Source organism: Hermetia illucens, chromosome 2 (assembly GCF_905115235.1).
Source record: "Hermetia illucens chromosome 2, iHerIll2.2.curated.20191125, whole genome shotgun sequence".
NCBI lineage: Eukaryota > Metazoa > Arthropoda > Insecta > Diptera > Stratiomyidae > Hermetia > Hermetia illucens.
Genome location: NC_051850.1, coordinates 105,952,226 through 105,974,568, shown reverse-complemented (window position 1 = coordinate 105,974,568; position 22,343 = coordinate 105,952,226). Strand labels below are relative to the sequence as shown.

Genomic DNA, 22,343 nt, shown 5'->3' with positions numbered 1-22,343 from the left:
TTTAGGTGAACTTGAAATTACCGTGCACGTACTTATAACCATCCACATTCAGCCAGGCACATTCAAAAATCATCTCAGACCACAACATCAAGAAGCCACTCATTCTTCAGATAATATTCTTGGGGGCATACATGATGGAATTTGTAAATTTATCTGAGATCAGTGGAAACTGCCTCAAGTTAAAGTTACATAGTTTGGTCGCTTAATGTCCTTTATCGTAACCCAAAATATGAACAGCGTTGACGTAAATGTAAATTCATTTTCGTATTAATTGATACGCACATATTCAGCTAATGATTTCTGAGGGGATGTGATCCACCCTCAATTGAGCTAGAAACATAATTCCAGCCGGTCTCCACCATGAAAAGTAGAAAATATCCTTGCGTGCTCTAAAGGAAATAAAGACCCGAAATTCCTCTCATCTTTGAAGAAAAACGCACAATTTATGGCCCCCTTTACATACATACATAATAGACATTCCGCAGGTTCTTAAACGAAGACCGATACGTCTTGGCTGGTATTATTTTTTTGTTGATTTACCATTTCGAGGAATGAATTGATTTACTCAGGTGCGCTCAGGTGTTTGGATCGTTGTACCTGATCAATTGCCATGGAATGAGATTGAACCTAGCAAGAGAGTGACGAACCTCTTTGCCTTCTTGTTAATTGGTTGTGACCGGTTGGTGGTCGTCATCGGGAAAACGCTTACGGTGGCCTTTGTCTCCTTGTACGTGACGCCTTACGGCTATAGTCATCCTTATTTCTGTTTGTATCTTGTCTAGTGTCTTATTTTTAATCTTGTCGGTCGCCTTTTTATGACCTTTTACAGCCCTCTCTGCCAACAATTAGTGTTAGCATAATATAATACACACGTGCAAAATCAGCAAATCCTTGGAAAAATGTCTGGGAAGCCTTGCACTTATGGCATATTGTAAATTTTGAATGACGGTAAGCAGCGATATGTACGCCTCGAAGACCACCTCTCTAATAACTTCTGGTGTCCTTGCGTTTTCCATTCAAAAATATGGAAAAATACTGGGTTTGAAGATGCACACATTTACATGGATATAGATATAAATTTAGGTTCGTATACTCAATATTTTCATAAATCTAATTCTTTATTATTTTAAACAAGCAAGTTGACAATTTTCTATATATTGTTGTTTCTATATATGTTGGCTATTGTCTCAAACACTTCCATTTTCATAATTACGAATGAAATTCTATTTAGGTGTGTATATTTGATCCGAAGGCGATTAGAGAAAAGTAAAGACAAGACAGACAAGCAGTTTCTAAGGAACCTGTCATATGCGAAGTATTACTTGTGTGCTGTATCCCCCCAAAGCGATGAACATTTTTAATAAAGCTCTTAGCCTACATGGTCATCCAATCAAAAACTGAATAGCAAGAAAATACGAACCACAGTATTTTGTTGCACGTCGCGCGCTGCAGTTGTTTAAAGAAGGTTCGTAATGTTTTGACTTTAGTATCATATATTTATTATAATAAATGTTTTATTTTAGATTATTCTCCAATTATTTCTATAACAATACTGCACGAGCCCAATGCCGATCACATTGCCGCCTAGTGTACCCTTCGTCGTCGTCAAATGAAGTCCTCTAACTCACTTTAAGGTCTAGATCCAAATAGGATTGTTGCGCTATCGATTATTATTATTATCATTGTTAACAATAATGTTAAGTAGTCATGCTGTCACCGGCTGCTGATTAGAAATGCTGTACTCTACCCTTAGTATTAAAATATTAGAACTGATTAATATTGTCAAACGATAACATAATAATTTTTGGAATTGGAATAATAATAATAAATAAAACATATTAAAATATTAAATTTTGAGTTTTTACTATCTTAAGTGAAAAGATTTGAAATTTGTTAGTTAGCAGTCTTCTAATTTACAACCAATTTTGTTGCTGAAACGTCAAACGCGACTTGCAGCTGCGACCTTTGGCAACTAATAACGGTTTTCGATAAGTCTCTGGACTATGTACACGTCCTTCAACAGGGATTTTGGGGACCCCCAGCATATTCACTTTCTCCGAGCGAGAATTATGGCAATACAAGTTGGGCATTTTAGGAGCTGAAATTCTGGGCCTAGGGAACACAAGATCCTGGAACTCTGGAGAGCATTGCTCTTGAGGCGTTCTGATTTTGTACTCTAGAAAGCCTGGTGGTAGTAGGCGTCAATCCGAAATTGGACATCTACGTTAAGACTTACTCTTGTGACCTGATAGCCGGTTTCTAACAGGATCTTCAATAGCAGCATGGAAATCAGTTAAAACTTACTGGTCTCAATATGTGCCCCAACTGGAACTATTGCGTGTTCCCTGGGATCAGCGGATACTTATATGCAAAATTTTGAGAAACCAGTGTACATACAGAGTTATATCTGCCTGTAAATTGCACCGGCACCACAACAGTACATCTTGAAATGGAATAATTCAGTTAATCAAAGGTAGAACCACACAAAAATAACAATGCATGTGTTTACCATGCTTTGATTTCGGTTCCGAATTCATCCCACTCAGAGTGTTGAATGATTGAGCCTTTGACTCCATTAACCCGCAATTTGTCTTACATACAACCGGTGCAAGATAAATAAACGCGCAGCTAATTAACTTCGCGTGATGTCATCTCGCACGGACAAATCGCACCTATATCTGATCTATGTGCGTTGCCATCACAAATCTTGCTGTTCCTATAACAACCAAGTCAACAAAGGATTGATCTATATAGTTCCTAAATCCAACTCAGTAACCCTACTGTACATCGGACCATCTCGGGGTTCACATTGACACTTCCACTGGTAACAGACATTATAAATTTCTAGATGTCAAACGGATTGATTCCTCTATCTAAAACAGCAACGATGAAATGTTTATTATAAGTTGAAGTTGTGCTCTTCATTATTACGTTTAGACGGCTAACAACCCTAAGTGATAACTTCTTCATTAAGTAATCTGACGTACAAACGAATCATGCTAAGCTAAACAAGCCGGGAAACCGGAAGCTTCAGGTACAAAAGGTTTTGTGTATTTCTTAGTATGTAGCACGTAATATATGCATATATTATGTTTCGGATGATATTCACATTCATAGTCTTGAATTTGCAAAGAAGCAACAACTTTGATGTATTATAACTTTGTTAGTAACAGTACAATTTCCACCAAACTTGGTAAGATCATGCTTTATATCCGAGCCTACATCATTGCAATTTCGTGGTGGTACAATGGGCTTAAGTTGCAGCGAATTACTAAAAATTATAGTAATATACATTTATTAACTTTATTTGAACAGATAACGGTATGGAAGGTATTTCGAAGCTCATTTGCCATATAGTGGCAGCCTCCTGATTTTTTTCAGATTTTTCGGTTGAGTAGTTTCTGAGAATGGCTCCCTTAAAGAAATGATCACTTTCAACCCCCCACACTCCTAAACTTTCTAACCTTTCTAAATGTCAAAACTAAGACCAGCTTCGAAAAGTACTAGCTGAGACCTTTAATTTATCCCACATGACTATATTTGATGGAAAAAAAATTTGCACCCCCTTTTGCATGTACGCTATAACCATCTCCGAGAAAAATGCGTGTGACGGACAGACAGACAGACAGTAAACCGATTTTAATAAGGTTGTGTGCTTACCCAAAACCTTAAAAATAACCCCAATATCCATTCCTCAATCCCACCAGAGCAAAGATGTGTGTTATGAAAAAAAATATTTAGTTCTAGTCTTTTTCGGGTCCCTTATATTTCCAAGTTAATGTGAAAGGATCATGATCAGAGAAATCAAGATCATGAGAAAAGCTGTATATGTTAGTTTCTAAAGTACGGGGAAAAAATTCAAAGGTAAGCTCTACACAAAATCCGGGCATATATGACATCTGACAAAATACTTCCCCATGCCTATATCTGCTTAAATAAAGCTAATAATCCTATGCTATTTTTTGAAAGTTGATTGAAAGCATAGTTAAAGTACAAACAATAAATTTCGGTTATATATATTGCTTATAATATATAGCACATTGTTAAAAAGTTCGATTGGAAATTTTATTCTCGACTTGAACTGCAAATGCAGTGGTTTATGCAACCGGGCGTGTCATGGGTTGCAGCTAATGCTATGATCCATTGGGTTGGCTAGCAACTGGCGAGTAACCTGCACCAGCAAACAGAGTCATGTCAGACTTCGCCGAAAACAAGTCCGGTTGTAAAGTGAAAATCCATGCTCTTCGGAGGTTGATCAGGCGGATTCAAAGCGGAGCATTCAAACTCCAAGAACACTACCGAAAAGTTGTGAGTCAAATATAAAGGACAGTTAATTCCAACGAAACAGCTGAATAAATTGTCCCATGTGAAACCTTTCGTGGACGCCAGACAGTTTTATCGATATCGAATTGATGGACCTGTGTGCAAAGCCGGGATATCTGGAGTTCCTTATTAAGGCAGTTCTAGACCGGATGCCAATTGTTGCGGGGTTGATAATAATGATGACAACATGAGGAGATTAACCATGCCTGCTAGTAACTTTTATCGATTATTGACAAGAAAAGGGCAAGAAAATTTTATGATAGATATATGAGAATAAAGTCACTAGGACAGTTAAGGTCGTTACGTGAGGACATCATCCCTTATATGGTGACTTAAAAGTCAAAGGTTCTTAGCCATTGATGCTAAAAACTTTGTAAACAACGAGCAAGTCGGAAATCACAAGTACTGTGCTTTTGGTTTAAAAGCTACGGTAGTTCCATTTCTACATAACTCGTAGTCTATTTGCATGTGATACTAACATTATGTGTCTTAGGTTGCAGTAATTTCACTCGAAAGAGACAATTCTAATCTATTATAACTGTATTAATAATAGTAGGATTTCGACTTAACTTTCCACGTTCATGTTTTATGGTCAATATTATTGCATTGCATATTTATTGGTTGTAGGAGGAGCCTTAGCAGGACTAGGGTAAGTTTTTAAAATATTAATTTTTAACTGTTATGAACTATTATTCATTTTTAACTTAACGTTATTTTTACTTTTATTTAACTCTTATTGAATTTATTTTGACAGATGTAGATATGGAGATTTTTCGGTTATATAACTTCCGAGGATAATAATAATACTATTCGTTAGCACAACAATCCATATTGGATCAGGGCCTTGAAGTGTGTTAGGGCATTTCATTCAAGACCCTAACGGTACACTACAGTATGCTGTAGAAGGCAATGTGGTCAGCATTGCGCTCGCCCGAGATTATTACCCTGATTCGACTGAGCTACTCATTCGCAACTGAGTCGACTGGCATCCGACGTCAAATCACGATACAAATTCCACTGCTACCAGTGAGATTTGAACCGCGACCTTCCATACGACAGCCTTGTGCTCCTTCCTGAAGAATTTAACCTAGACTAATGAAATAATTAAGTCCATTTCTTTTCCCAAGTAATATATATTAGCTTTGCAAATACTAATATTTCGGGAAACACTTGTTCCCTTCATCAGTGCTACAAGTCTCTAGGCGGTACTTGCAAGGTTAGTAAATATTACAAGAGAAAAGAAAAGGCAAGTCTTGATGATTTCATATAATTTAACCGCCAGAAACACCGCGAAATTATACTCACCTAGCCTAATGTCACTAACTGCATGCGTCAATAAGTATTTCATTTCATGTCAGCAGATATAACCGATGATGAAAAAAGTTCATGTGACAGACGGACAGTGAATTGATTTTAGTAAGTTTTTCTTTCCCACAAAACTTTCAAATATAGCTAATATAAAAATGATGATGATCAGGATGATCAGAGCCTTGAAGTGTGTTAGAGGACTTCATTCAAGACCGTAACGGTACACTAGGAGGCAATGTGGTCAGCATTGCGCTCGCCCGAGATTATTACCCTGATTTGACTCAGGTACTCATTTACAGCTGAGTCGACTGGTATCCGACGTCAAATCTAGAAACAAATTCCACTGCCACCAGTGAGATTTGAACCGCGACCTTCCGTACGACAGCCTATTCAAATTGATCTACCGCACATTTCCATATACAAATCTGTACTTAAAGTAAATACCGCTAGTACCAACGTGAGTTAAATCACGGTAATAATGTCGGGCGAGCGCCATGCTGTCCACAATGTCTCCTAAAGTGTATTGTAGTGTGCCGTTACATTCTTGAATGAAGTGCTCTAACACAAATCAAGGCCCTGATTCAATATATGGTAGATTGTTGTGCCAACGATTATTAGTATTATTTTAGTTAATAATCTCCAGTGGTACGTCAGTGAAGAATATATACACAGCGACCACTAGACCATAATTTTTGAAATCATGCAGCACACAAGAATAAATTTATCCCAGAGGACAACTGGAAGAAGGACAGCTTGTAAGTTTGGTGAGAAAATTTCAAACAAGTTTGTAGCAAAATACAACGCTCGAAAGAAACGTTGATGATTACAGATTGGCGAAAAGTTACGAAGACCATGTGTGGCGTCCATATGAAGGTGTACTGTATCTCAGAAGCGAGTACCGAACTTTTGTTGGAACTCCGAAATCGGGGAATACGCCAAGACCTGCCTCAAGGCCAGAAGACGCAGTCAACGGAACAGAAACTTATGTAGATACCAGGGACTACACGAAAAATATAAAGAGGCTTGGATGTAGTTATCATCAAAAGTAAGAGGAAGCTATCACGGACTCCTGTAGTGGCACCAAAAAGACTACATACAGAAAATTTGCCTCCGGGCGCATTGCTTGAATTTGTATGTTGGATCAACTCAAACAAACCTCTGGGTGAACCTTCGTCCACCAATTTCTTTTCAATAATACTGATAAACTAGTCTAACGAATAATCTATAATAGATTACTTCCGATTGTGAAAGTGCACGTCTATGAAGATCAAACTGGGAACACAAACAGTGCATGTCCAGCCTGCGCGCATGTATTTAGGCGCAATGATCAACCAAAGGCTACACTTCAAATCACATGTAGAGTGTGCAGTAACGAAGGCATATAACACCGGAGCACTGATCGCTAGAATACTACCAAATATAAGTGGCCCAAGGGCCGAGCTGTCATCTCATTTCAAAGGTATTCTGCTTGATCCCACTATATGCACTTCCAGTATGGGCGATGCAATGGAGAATAAAGCAAATGAGAGAAAAATTCGCATTAAAGCAGCCTGCGTAAAAACGAGATAAATTGTGATCCAGCCCTGTTGTGATTACACATTTGGATGGTATTAACCATTTAGAGTCCCGCGGGGAGAATAGAACGAGGTGGTTTTAATGGGTAAGAATTCCAAATAATCATTTGCCTGGAGCCAATAGCTTTTTTTTTAAGTTTTCCACCTCTCATCGAAAAAAAGTCAGACAGACTGTGAGGAGTTGCCAGATCTTCTATCAAGCGCAACATGTTCCCTGTACAAAAGCATCTATATTGCGTGGAAGAAAATGACTATGGGAAGGATACCCAGAACATAAAACCAAGATGAAACAAGTCGGAACACCACGCTTCGGGTATAAAGGTCTTGGGTTCATATTATGTGAGAAATTTCTACGCATATGTTTTTATCCGTATATAGCTGAAAATCCAACATATTCCTTGATATTTTTCCAAACTAGAAGACATACGTACATGTTACAGCATGCAGCACATATTATCTTCACCCTAAACAAACAAGCTGCCGATTTCGGAATACTGTACATATATATGCACATATATAAATTGATCGTACCCATATTTCCGATTTACTTCGTGCGCAAAAGCATACATCTGTGCATATATAGTACGTATATTAAATGCGGCTGGTTTAATGTACATATATATCTATCTTAATTAGACACTAAACTTCACTAGCACGCATATACTATATACCTACATACACACATGTCTGTTTGGAGTAATTGATATTCATTCACAAATAACTAAAAAACTAAAACAAAATAATTCTCTGCAACCCCATTGATATGAACTCACTTCGCTGTGGTATTGACAAATTGATATGTGATGATGACGTCATACACGTTGAAGAATGCACGGAATTCATAACAAATGACAAAGACTTTCTTAATGATAGGTGGATTTTCTTCAAACTCGACCGATTGTGCCCTTACACTCACGCCAAATTTTGTGCTTCTGGAATGACATAAGGGGTTTGCCGATTAAATTTCTAAAATGTGGCAATATACTATTATTAACTTCGGAACGGGATGTACTTTGAGGTCTAGATTTCGTAGAGATGCACTACTGTGATTTTTTTTCAGAGTTTTTGGTTGGATAGGTTCTGAGAACGAGAGCTGCTACACTCTTTGATAGCCATATATTGAGCTCTTACTCCCCTACGTTTCACCCGATATCAAATATAGGACCAATTTCGAAAAGTACTAACTGAGCCCTTTCATTTGATACCCCACATGTTGCGATAATACGAACAAAAATTTTGCGCGCTCCATTAACCCCCTCAACACAAGGTTTCACACAAAACCTTAAAAAGACAGAAGGTGTGAACTTACCGTGCAGGGGCCCAGAACACTTACGATGGTAAATTTTGGCGGTCCATATCCCTCGACCTCAGTGTATCAGTTGCAGATAATGTGACCGCCATGGCATTAAAAGTTACAAGTAATTAAAATTAGAAAGAATGAGGGGTTGAAGGGAGATTTCTGACCGACTAAAGCGGTTTCGGTGCATAAGTGAAAGATTCGACTGGTGAAGTGGCTGGGCTGAGATGAGTTATGCCCCCAGTGACTTCATGTGGATGAAGGGAGATAAGCTGCTGCGGTCCACCCAGTTAGAATTTGTTGTTGTTTTCTCGGCAAAAAGGAACATGGGACGCCCGTGGGAAGAGCCCGAAGAATTGTGTGTGTGTGAACCGACTTTACTAATGTTTTTTCCACTAAAAGGTTGCCATAGGCCCAAGTTGCCTGTTCTGCGAAATTTGAGTGCACCCTATGGCATCGTTACTACATAGCATGTCACCAAAGCTGGAGAGAGGAACTTCTCAGCCCAGGGTGAAAATTATGCGAAAAAATCGGGGCGGGATGAAAATTATATGGGTTTGGGGTAAAAATTATGCTGGACCCCATTTTATCCATTTTTATTGAAATCAGTATTGCGGGCCCCGACAAAAGTGTGGGCTCGGGGGAATGTCACCTCCCGTTCCACCTATCTCTCGTTAGGCCTGCATATCAGTATCACATTAAAGCAAATGGTTTGACTTTCTTAAGGGGGTCATCCCGTGTGAAGGCCGTTTTTTTGCCTTTTTTGGAAAATTATTTTGAAGGACTGGATAAAGATAAAAACGTGTTTTTGCACTGAGATGTTATGTTTACTGATATCTCTAGTATATACGATAAATTTTTCAGCTTGATATCGTAGCTAGTTTTTGGAATACGTGTCAATTTATGCACCCATCTCCAAAAAAAGGTGTTTTTCTGCTGCCATGCTGGAGGGCGCTGTGTTCATCTGAGGGAAAAAAACTCAACGTTATTTTAATGTGGACAATATTCCACGGTCCACAAACTAGGATAATTAGAAAATATTAAAAGGTAAATTTTTGGTGGGCTTTTAAAGTTAATTTTTTGAATTTTGGTGTTTTTTTACGGCGAAAGTTCAGATCAATGCATTAAACGACTCATTGTTATTCCGGATCTCTGCTCCTAAACATCTGTTCAAGAGACCATCTCTTGACAAATCTTCGTAGATTGGTTTGATGACTGTTTGAACTTCTTCAGTCAAAGGTGCCTTCTCGTGGTGGAAACTATCCAGTTCTCCTTTAGCTTCCGCTTTGCGCCATTTGCATCAACTGTCCTCGCCTGCTGGAGAAGGTTGCCCAAATTTCTTGCTTCATTCCTTCTATCGAATTTGCGTTGTGCCCAAATTTCTTGCTTCGTTCCTTCTATCGAATTTGCGTGTCCACGAATAGCTAGCCCAAAATATATAGTGAGGTCGTTAATAAACTCATCAGTAAGTTTTCCAGCCCCTTTTCCACCAATGCCTTTATGATTCTTCTTTGCATTTCTAAGCCGTGTTCCCATTCTTTTCTCGACATGTCCTACGCATTCCTTTTTTACTACTACGTATATTTTATTATTTGCAGAAATCCCGGAGAAAACTCCAGCAAAATGCAATATACAATATACAAAACTTGTCGCAATTGGAACATCCATGTTCATGCTTGCTAAACGTTTCTTTGCTGATGTTAATGCGAAGTCCTTTTTCTTCTCTAATAAGTATCGATTCCCATGAAATACTCGTTTTTTAGTGCGAGCATAACGTTGAACGTTAAAGCGATCTCCCTTCGTACGATCCATTTAAAAAAATCACTGAACACACAAACGGCACAATACTTACAACAAAATATAACTGAGTATAGCTTGAAAGCCTTTCAGTGCTCACTCTAGACTGGATTATCCTTTTCATTCCAAACAGCAAATAAGTTTAGACAATTGATTGGTTTTCCACCTTTTTATATTTACATATACCTGTGTGCGAATTTATAAGGCTCAGGTAAAAAACTAACAAGTAAAAAAAGATTCGGTGCGCTTTCTCATCGAGTACTTTAGCCGCGGCTGCAAACTCGTTACCTGTTTAACCCTGTAATTTCTGAACGACTCGGAATATCGGAAAATCCCTTTGCCCACATATTCTCCACTATATATAGATACAATTCATGCAAAAAAAATCGATTTCTCCAACCCGACACATGGGATGACCCCCTTAATGCATATATACTACCAGTTTTGTTGAAATTGTATTATCAAGCACCCAAATATTCTTCAATAAAAAAAATAAAAAGAACCTTTCAAATCTGAAACGCCCAACTTCCGTTTTAACAGGTACCGATAATTAATGCAATAACTGGAACATGGCTGATGCTTCGACTTCTTCTCACAGAACATAAATTGTTGGTTGATTTCTGTTTGGTAAGGTCAAGAATCTTATGCATGTAAAATTTCCATAATTGATTTCAGTGCCATTAGTACTAATTTCAACCTAAATATATATATGCTTGATCTAAGTAGGCTACCTTACGAGCGTCCTGTTAAACCCATCCGTCTCCCTGCAATGCAGGTATGAGCGGAATTAATTGCAGTACCTGTTTCACCATTAACGAGGTGCAGGAAAATCATGCGGATCATTAGCATAAGCCCAAAGGACATGCAATTGTGAATAACTGAAGACTTTACGAGCTCATCTTGCACATGATAAACGAGGTTCATTAAGCCCAGTCACATCTTGATAGCCTGGCAGAGTCTTCGGTCATCTTAAACCGCTTATTCTAGAGATTACTGACAACATTCTATGATGTATGACTTAATGATACGCAAGTGCGTCTGGAGCTGTAAATGGGCAGACAAGTGTTTCCAGAAATTGAGCCGCAGGCTATGAAATCAAATGCGATCTGGCAACCATTAGTCACTGAAAATCACCTTTGACCCATAGGGGTATGGATAAGCACTGTTGTGATTATAGATTATCTAAGATTCATTAGTAAATTTGATGAAGAGGCAGAAAAGCCGTGCACGGATAGCACTTGATATTACTCACTATCTATATGTGTATGTAAGTACACAAGAAAATATCGATCTCAAATCAGTGTCGATTGTAATCCAACAATGTCATATATTGTGTGTGCAGTTCATGCTCGCAATTGAACAAAGTGAGGCCATCATCATTATCATCGAGTGGAGCGTGATGGCATGGCACGACTTCCGTTTCAGTCGCCTCATCAAGTACAGCAACTTCCTCCGAGGTATTATCAGCAATTTTAGGTCAGAACTGGATGCCAACCGGGCAGAGCAAAGTGCACGTGATCATTGATTGCCTCGCTATTACTTCGTCATCTCGTATCAAAGCCAATCGACCCTCTTTCCTGACATGTCTGAAGTGTCTATCTTCGTCTACGTAAGTCGAAGCGTTTCTCCCTTAAATTGATTTGTGCATTGGCTGAATGACGTGAGATTGAACGTTGGATGATTGCTTCCATTGGACCCACCAGTTGTGGCGCTCCCAGCAATAAACGACTTGCAGCTGTCGGATGGAGACACTTGCAAGGAAGTCGGGCAATTGGAGCCAGTTTCTAGTCATTAATAATGGTCAATCGATGTTATGGCAAGCTATTGATGGGCTCAAGTGCAGTCTTCAGAGCCAATTGAACTTTAGACTGTTGAAAGTTTTATGCAATCGGTATGTACGCAATTGATTAATACCTTTGAATTGGAAAAGTATATATTTATGTATTCCAATGTGGTTTGGCATACATTGAGAGTGTAATTGATTCGTGGTTTGTAACTCGAAAACTGATTTATAGGAATTTGGTTAATTTTGTCAATAGCAGCATGAACCCACCAACTTTCCCAACAACAATTTTACCAAGTCCTGCCTGAATTCGTTTGATTACGGTGTTTGATTATGATGTTCTGAGGGTTTATGATGATTTTCAGTGAGATTTCCTCTGTGAACAAAGCAAATCGGGGAGAAATGATGTGCTCCAAACCCTCGGGGCAATCGTATTCAGGGCAAAAGAGCGAATCATTCAACCTGAATCGGTACAGATGCTTTCCGTACCAACCGACCGTTAATATCGTCATGTCACCGCTCAATCCACAACTCAATACACTGCCAGTTTTCCAGCAACTCTCGACTTGCCTTTCAGTATTCTGTATGCTTTTCAAGCAGCGTCATTTTCTTTCTCATACACAATGCATTCCACTTGCCAGAAAGTCCATCAGAAAAGTTCCCGCAATAACACACGCTAACTCGTCTGAAACTGTCCTGAAAGTGCTGCATACCCTTAACGCCACTAAACACATAGCAGTAAGTCATATTTGCCTTTAGCCTGATGCTGCCTATTGAGCGAACCACTCCGGACATAAGTAATCTGCGGCTGTATCTTGGGCCTCGAGTGTTAGACATCCCCCGAGGCAACAATACATTAGTACTTATCGCTTTTTGACAATCATAGTTCAGGTGTCCCCTGAAATTCGTGTCAAAAATCACCCCCAGATTTTTGATAACCGGCTTTGAAATAATGATGTGGCCACCAGTAGGAATATTAATCGTTGGCAATCAAGACCGCCCCCGTCTTTTGTTTCGCAAGGACAAGCTGAACCATCTCCAGCCACGATTTTATGGCGTTAATGGTTTCGTTAGCGTACACTCAACTTTTTCAGGTTGCTTTGCAATGACAACCACGGTTAGATCAACTGCGAAACCGATTATCGTAACCTCCATTGGCACGGATACAACAAGAACACTATTGTAGATAACGTTACCCAGGAAACTGTTCAACACGGAGCTTTGTGGTACTCCTGTTGTGACGGTGTACTGATTAGGTCCCTCATCTGTATCGCATCCAAGCGTCCTTTTTGAGAGGTAACTTTCGATGGGCCTAGTCAAATAACCAGGAACGGCCGCTTTACCCAATGACCTTTTTATCCACTCTCAGCTGACTGAATTGACGGCTAATGTCACCACCGCACTGTCATTAGACGGCATTGCCTCTATCTTCAACACTACTGCTAAATAAGCTTGACGAAATCCACGCCCCGATAAACCATCCGTATATTCTCTGACAGGAAGAAGTCTACTTTAGATGACCCTTTTGAGTATCTCTTCTATCGTGTCGATAAGGCAAATCGGACGATATGACGATGGATGTCCTGGTTGCTTGTTAGCCTTCGGTAGCAAAAGTAATTTTTCTCACTTCTACCGGGCGGGGAAAATTCCTCCTATCATACATGCTTTAAATATGCTGCTAAACCGGTCGGGTCTGGTCACAACAGCGAGTTCAAGAGCTCTATTGGAAACAGCATCCAAACCCGCAACTTTATTCTCACCGATTCTCCGGCAGATCTCTGCATGTTAATCTGCAGTTTTCGCGGGTATCTTGCAGAAGTCCAATGCTTTTTGATACTTTTTGCGTTCCTCTTTATTCGGGGGTAGAGGGCCATATCGAGAAGAAGATTCGAGGAGGTCAATTGCCGTGTTCACCCCATCTTCTTATTCATAATAACCCTCTACGCTGTTTCCCAAGGGTTTAGGTCTGCCTCCATGCTAAGTTCTTTGATGCATTCCCGCTTCCTGGTGGATATAGCCTGCTTAAGTCTACTTCGAAAGTGCGCGTATACTAACCGTTTTTTTCGTTTTTTCGGGGAAGTCTGGTATTCTTCTGGATGTTGGCGAAACATTCTCGGTCGAAAGGATGCAGCCCGCAACTCCTCGATTTGCGTTAATTTGCGTATGAGCCTATCCTTCGAAAAATAGATGAAGTGTTTGCAAAAACCAAACCTAGCTCCGCAAAAGCAGTAAGTACAATGTGGAGTTCGTAGTCCGATTGCCCCAACCGACTGCCCACGCGTTGAAATCGCCGGGTATCATATCGGGGCTTTGACTTTCTCTCACGCTTTTGCATTGCAGAAGCTTCGGTTTGACCTATCACAGTCACCATTGCATGTCGCAGAAAGCCATGTAAAACAGCGCTTGAGGGGCACCTGCTCTCCGAGTCGGCAAACACTTTACCAACTGCCAGCAGTTTAAATCTGCTTCAGCCGATAAGATAATAGTTGCCCGAACTATTTTTCTAAGGCTTGGTAGATATCTTCTTTGGATGTAACTTCATCAATCTGTTTACATTATATGGCAATCTAGTGCTCCTTTACCTATTTCTGAGCCTCTTCCCCGAAAGATCTCACACTTTACTGAATGAATTTTCAGCCGTCTTCACAGGAAACTTTTTCAGCTCCATTATCAAATATTCTCTCTGGGAATGCCCCGTTCGGCTGACGTTTTCTCTAAGGTCCATCAGTTTCGGATCAGAGTGAACTTCCTGAAAATATGGGCATATATCATGTAACTTTTTCTAAGACATGATGAATTTGGACGTAATCTTTCTTTGTGTGCCCCTTTTTTCTCAGCACCAAACCTTGGCCCATGCTTCTTAGTCCCTTTTAGGAGCTTTACTTCGATTGTGTTCACTGAAGCTGGTGCTGCTTTTTCGGATGAAAGGCCTCCTTCCCTTTTAGCGTCCTTTTCGAGTTTGCCACACTTGAGTTTTGAGACGGCATCGCTTGTATTGCCTGAGTGACGTCCGTTGGAGCGTTTTTTCGTTCTTGGCAACGTTATACAGAACACTAATGGCCCCGCCCATGTTTTTAATTCCCTTTTGCACATTATATTTGTCGTTTATGAATTCGATACACAGTATTTTTTATCACGGAGCAGGACATTGATTCGTCACTGCTTTTCTGTTTGGTTTTTTATTTAGGCACTTTTTTACATTTTACATTTACTAGTATTGCGGGAGCTTCTCTGGCTTTCATCTTCGCCAACGTTGGCTTTGAGAAGATAGCAGAATTGTCGAGCTTCTCCTAGTCCCTGCGACATCTCCCGCCAGGTGTAGTAATACAACTGTGAGCTGACGTATGGGTAATACGTATGCCTAATGCGGCATCTTTCCAAGTTTTTGCAATGGGTATTCTCGAGAGTGAGTACATCTTTGAGACGCGTCTCTCTTCAGACTGCGTATAGTATGAAATGCAACGATAGCTAAGTAACCCAACCCCGAAGCACTTCGGTCGGGGGATATCTATGACCGGAATACTGCTTTCCAGCTCCCAAAAGCCGCCGGGACTGGAGTTCCGGGACCTGGCATTGTAAATTTAAGTCTTATATTGATTTGTTGGGCCCTCTCATAGCCGTTTTTGTCCACACACGGGTGTTTTTCTTCCACCTACATAGGTAGCTTGGTCTATCACATGCACTTTTCTTAGAAATGGCTACGCTTGATTGGAAATTCGGTGGGAAAGTAGGAACGGTGATCACCCACGTATGTTATGAGTTGTCGTTCTATGTTGAGTTTAAGAGGGGTCCCCATACATACAACAAAGGGATGTCCACTTTTCTGTTCACCGAATCTAGTCATAAGGGTATCATCAAAGGTTTCGATTGGCACTTTCCTTAGATCGCCTCAATTGTGACCTATGATATGAAGGAGTGGAAGTTGATAATTTCTTAATTTCTTTAACCTAGGAAGAGAACTCCTATCTTCGTTGCACCCCCATAACGTATTTCTCCGCACTGAGTACCTTCATGCTAGCTGGGTGCTTCGCTATGTTAGTTCGGTTTAGCCACCTTATTTTATGTGTTCATTTTAGTAGCGTCTAACACAGTCTAGTTACTCTCATATTTGGCAGTTCTCAATTCGTCGGGTTGTTCAACGTCGTTTTCTCCTCCTTGTTTGATAATGAGAGACTAAGTCTTCCGGGTTCCTCGGTGTAGTGGTGCATACACGATAATAAGATCTTATAATCAATTGTGCCAGATGGTAATTTACTTCCCCGTAATATTCTACGTCAGACTTCTCAACACTCGGAATCAGTGTATGGGTTCAGCGGCCTTTTGTGCCTTTTGTAGTATCGTAGCTCCCATCTGCTCTATCACTTTTGCAAAGTGGTGTGTCGAAAGTTCACGGATATATTAAATTGATGTATCCTCCTTTTCTATGAAGGTGCTGGTCAGTCATCCCGGTGACTATGCATACTCCCTCACCCAATGTTGTCTTAAATGTACATTATGCTTCGCGACTGCAACCACTGGTAAATCGTCTGCAAAACCGATGAGTATTGACACCCCTAAAGTATTAAGGCCAAGTACTTTACGGTGCATTAAATTTAATAAAAGATAACTCATTTCGTCCACTTGTATGTCTTGCTTCCACCTCGGTAACTGAAAGTATCAAGAATACACCCTAGACCTACATAGACCTGCACCCTGAGGATCATCCTCGTCTTGCTGAAGAAGTTAAAAAGGCTCCGAGTAGGCCATTTAGTACTTCATAAATTCCAGTATTGTTGCTTCAGCTCCTGGGAATCCGCTGTTGCACTGTAATCTCTGACAGAGCAACATCCTCATATTACGCTATTGGTACAGTAAAAAGAGCATAACCATTGTATAGTTAAAAGACCTGTTTTTCACATGATAATGTGGCGACGATAACCGATATGCCTCTCAAGTCAACATTCGACTCCAGAAGGAAGGAAGGAAGGTCGCGGTTCAAATCTCACTGGTGGCAGTGGAATTTGTATCGTGATTTGACGCCGGATACCAGTCGACTCAGCTGTGAATGAGTACCTGAGTTAAATCAGGGTAATAATCTTGGGCGAGCGCAATGCTGACCACATTGCCTCCTAGTGTACCGTTACGGTCTTAAATTAAGTGCTCTAACACAAATCAAGGCCCTGATCCAACATGGATTGTTGCGCCAACGATTATTATTATTAGAAGACACTAGATGTCAATACCTTTTTGCCGTTTGCACAGGAAACATTGTGGCCTTTTCTCCGCACATTCTTTTCTTACGACTTACTACGTCGACAATCATTATTTTCATTTGTGTTTGAACAGTTCCAGCAATCGACAGAGAATACGAAATTTGTCAACACACTCCAAAGTATTTTTGGTTTTCTGTAAGTTCTTCATATTACAAGATTTAATTCTGTAATTCGAGGAAATTCTTTGCTACTGCATAGAGAGTTCATTGCCCCCCGTATACCAGTGAATTTTTCCCAAGAAGAACTTATGGCCAGCCTACCTTAGAACAATTTCTTGTTAATGAATTGTGAATGAATCTTTTCCCGTTTTTCGGAATACGTTCGACGCCTTGGAGAATAGGAAAATTTTCGCTGGAGAAGACTTTCATCCCACATCTTTCGAATCGGGAATGACTCAACCAGATTTTCGAGACACGCAAATTTTAAAGATGCTCTCCAAGATGCGACGAAACTTTTTATTCTAAGTATCGATAGCACTCCGACATCTCTGACGTGAACTTTACTACGGAATCCTTAGTGTCAATTGTGCAATAGAAAGCACTGGAAAATACCACGCACAATGATTCTGAGTACATATCTTCTCTGAAACTGCGGACAAAAGAACTGCGAATGAATCATTAATGAACTCAACAGAGAACCTCATCAATGCAACTTGCGATGCATTAGCGCTCAAAAGGAGGCTGGAGGAAGATACTCCCTCAGGATTTGGTGGATTCTACAACGACCGAGAGGTCAAGACAATAGCAAAACGCAGCCTGCTGGCATGACCTAGTCAGCGACAATAACACAGGCTCATGGGGGTTCAGGTATAAGTTACCAAAAAACTTACTGCTGATCAATCAGTCTGCTCCATGGAAGCATGGAAGATGGAAGAAATCGTGTAGGTACTTTTCTCCGGTCCACCCATTCGAACTGACATTTTCGATAAAAGGAAGAATATTGAGGAATGTTCACTGTTTACTGTAAAGGAACTGGAAGAGGCGAGATTCATGAGGAACGAAGCAGTACTAAGACAGAATGATATTCCCAGCAAAGCCTTCAAACTTGTATTCAAGTTCAACTGGACTTGCTTCACAGTGTATTCAACGTGAGTTTGACAGCGCGCATTTTCCCTCCCGCTGGACGGTAGCAAGGCCCGTTCTGATAAGCAAATGTAAGGGCCCCGTCAACGTGCCGTCCTCTCAGTATGTTGGACATAGCATTGAACTGTTTGAGAGTCCCATCAAGCGAAGATTATGTCTGACGCAATATGTACTGCAGGAAACTCTCACCCAAACAATATGGGTTTAGAGCGGACCGATTCACCGATTGAGGAAGTGGTCAAAGTGGTGAGACTAGCTGAGGCACACAGGTGGCACTCCTTGTGATGCTAGATGCAAGAAACGTCTTCGATTCTGTGAGGTCAGCGGCATGCTCAAGGCGCTAACCACCTTTCAAAATTGAGAGACTATTAGGATCGGGCTCTGTTCTGCGAGATCCGAGAATGAGAGTCACATCGAGGTTAGTTCAGGGATTTATTCTAGGTTCAGACCTTTGGAAGGCCTCATATGATAGTCTGCTGCGACTACGAAGATGATGGTGCTGGACTGGTCGTCGTAGTTCATATCAGCGTATGGATGACTCATCATGAATCTAATTGTGGAAAAGACCGAAATGATCGTCATGACCAAGAATAGGGTTTTACAGTCTTCCCTATTCAGGTTGGTGAAATCATGATCTTGTCGAAGCTATTGGCGAATTTCCGTCTGTGATGGCCAATGCCGGATTCCCTTATCTAGTAGGCATCGTTTGCTGATTAGCGCGGCTCAGTCCGCAAAATGGCACCTTATGCTGAAGAGACAACAGAGTGTGTGCTCCTGGTTACGGATTAATGCTCTAGACGGTGTTTCTAGTCTACGCGAAATAGAATTGTACTTAGTGATTTAATCCAATTCACCCACCCAGATGATATAATGGACAGCGAAGTTTTTTTCTTCGGACATGGGTTTCAAATTATGTTTTTGAGGTTTTGTGTGAAACAGCTGAACCAATTGCCACGAAATCTGGTGAGAACGTGTGGTGTGTGTATCCCTTTACATAAATCAAGTGGCGCCAATTCGCGTTGAGTTTGAGTAGATGCGAAAAGAGGATGTAATTTTTTTCACAGAGTATGGTCATATGAGGTATCAAATGAAAGGACTCGATTAGCACTTTTCGAAGGTGTCTTATTTCTGATATTGAATGAAACATAGAGAAGTGAGGGCCCGAAATGTGTGCCTCAAAAAGTGAAACAGTTCATGTTTTCAGAACCTAACCAGCCGAAAGCCCTGAAAGGAAAACTCTTAGCTGAGAAGAACGGATGTAGGAAGATCACGCCTGAAAAATTAATTAGACGGAGACAAGAACAAATATGGAGGAGCCAACATTCGATATTATTGGTCCAACAGACCACTACTGATCAGACAATTTTCATAAAATAAAAACTCTTATTTGGAAAATTCAACATACAAGCAGTCGGTATCAGCCGAGACATCACTGTTAAACGACGACTGGGCAGCGAAAAGGACCATTAATAAAAAAAAAGGAAAAAGCGGTATATATAGAATAATTTGTAGCGACTGCGACTAAGTCTATATAGAACAGACCAAACGACTCATCACGGGGAGATTTCAAAAACACGTCAAAGAAGTGGGATATGATGAAAAACGAAGTGCCAACACGGTAAGCTCAGCAGTGGTCATACATATTATCGAAGGGGCACATTCAGTAACGGCAGACAGCCTGGAACCCGTGGCACATGTAAATAAAGTTCATGCATTGGACGTATGGGAGAGCTTAGAAATAATGGGGAGCAGGCTGAAAAAACAACTTCACCCCGACGAAGGAAACTTTCCATCAAGGCTCATTAGAATGATCGCCTTTAGGCATTTTAATGCTCATCAAGCGTTCCTTAGGCGATCCTTAATAAGTGGTGCTAATAGAATAATAATTTAATGATAAATTGGTGTATCTTGTATTGTAAAAATTTTCTAAATAAAACCTTAGAATTCTTTTCACTAAAGAAGGGACCAAGTAGAGTGAGTAAGTACTTAGTTGCGAAAATAAAAATTTATTTGTAAACGAGAAGCTCTAATAAAACTTTGCAACCATCGGAAACGGTAACTAATAAAAAGTGAACTCATAATGGCAACTACATTAGTGTTCCTTATTCTATTATAGCTGTTTTTAGATATTTGTATATTGGTATGAATTACTCGGGGCAGGCCTGTACGACAACCAATCTTTATAAGGTTTGGGAAAACAAAACCTTATTAAATCGGTTCACTGTCTGTCTGTTTGTCTGTTTGTCCGTCTGCTCCGAGAGACGCTGCGGAAAATAATATCGGAGTTGGCAGAGCAGTCCATCAGGCAACTACAGAGTTTGAAATGAGTACACATATCAAGGAAGATGCGGCGGCTGCATTGAAGGGAGACTTAGGGTACGGAGTCGTGACGGATGTTCCACCCAGGGAAGTTTCTTTTTGAAAAAGAGGGTCCGAGTAAATTTATGTTGTACAGCTTCAAGAGCGCAACAATCACGGTTGGGGAAGGGGGACCAAACTACATAGCAACATTCAGGGATGTTTCTGAAAAGGGACCTTAAAAATGTTAAGAAAGCCTGAATTGAGGTAAAATCGACGGAGGAACGTAAGATAAAATCAAACATTTTAGAAGCTCGGTTGATGATGTCCATGAAGTGGGAACTAAAACGAAGTTTTCCATCGAAAATTACACCCAGGTCTTGAACGGAGGTCAGTAGTGAAGCACATACAGTCGCATTTCTGACATTCACAGCCAGCTTACTAACCGCACACCAACGGACCAAAGAGTCAAGGTTGAACTGCAAGAAAGCACAATCCAGCGGAGACGAACCAGTGGCAAATAATTTAAGGTCGTCAGCATACAGTAAACATGGTCAGGTAAGGATGGAGGGGAAATCATTGATAAAAAAACAGAATAGGAGGAAGCCAAAAATGGATCCTGGGAGAACACCAGAGGAGGACGAGAAGGAACCGGATGAGTGTCCATGAAAAAAAAACTTTGCAGGAACGTTATGTACAGTTGGAGGAAAGCCAAGAAATTATTGAGGGCGGGAAGTTGAGTGGAGAGAGTTTGGTTGAGTGGAGAATTTGAGTATGGAAAAAGAGATGGGACGGTAGCTCACAGCTAATGAAGATTCACCGCTCTTGAAGATAGCGGTGATAAGGGCCTCTTTCCAAAGCTGAGAAAAGTAGTATTCTTCGGAGAATACACAGAGGGAGTAAAATGCGTTGTTTACCGTTAATAAGGAAGAGGTTGTGAAGCCTATCGGGACTAGGCCCGACATTGGTGTCAAGGTTACCAATGAAAAACTGAACTAAGGAAGGAGTCAAGATGGAAATGGTGAGAGATTCGAAGCAACCTGGATCTAGGAGCTGCATAAAGAGCGCAGTGATTGAGAAAGTCAGAACAAAGAAGGACGCAAGATTGTTGTGGGGAGTTGGCCGTGGATTGGCAAAGTCGATGGAAACAAGGAAACATTGGGTGGGGTTACAAGAATGGTCAATGTGGGACCAAAACGGTTTCAAGTTATCGCGGGCAAGGGTGGCCTCGTAGCTCAACATGTATCTCTTATGCGCTATTTTAATCATGAACATCACAGTAAGCAAGGTCGACGTCATCATTTGAAATGCGAAACGTTTTTCGCAAAGCACGTTTCAGGCGGATATTAGTAAGAATATCCGTGGTGAACCAAGGTGAGTAGGAACAAAGATAAGCAGGAGAAGAAACGCGCGAGATGGGGGGAAATCGCACAGGATATTATAAAAGGTGCCTCTTTTGGTAGTCATCGAAAGTGCATTCAGTGATAATGAACGAACGAAGTGACTACAATCAATCTTGAAGCCCTGAGCCGTCTGATTTTTACATCCATTAGAAGCTTCACGAGAACAGATTCAATGCATTCCTCCCCGAAATCGTAAAAGAGGAACTTGTAATAATTATTCAAAAAA

At 40.5% G+C, this 22,343-nt stretch overlaps 1 long non-coding RNA gene across 1 annotated transcript; it reads left to right on the top strand.

Annotated features, from left to right (window-relative positions):
* Positions 1 to 611: 611 nt before the first annotated feature.
* LOC119649729 lies at positions 612 to 1,810 on the top strand. Its single transcript, XR_005249182.1, has 4 exons — positions 612 to 727; positions 830 to 1,083; positions 1,232 to 1,465; positions 1,524 to 1,810. It is a non-coding gene; the product is annotated as an uncharacterized LOC119649729 (long non-coding RNA).
* The last annotated feature ends 20,533 nt before the right edge of the window (positions 1,811 to 22,343 follow it).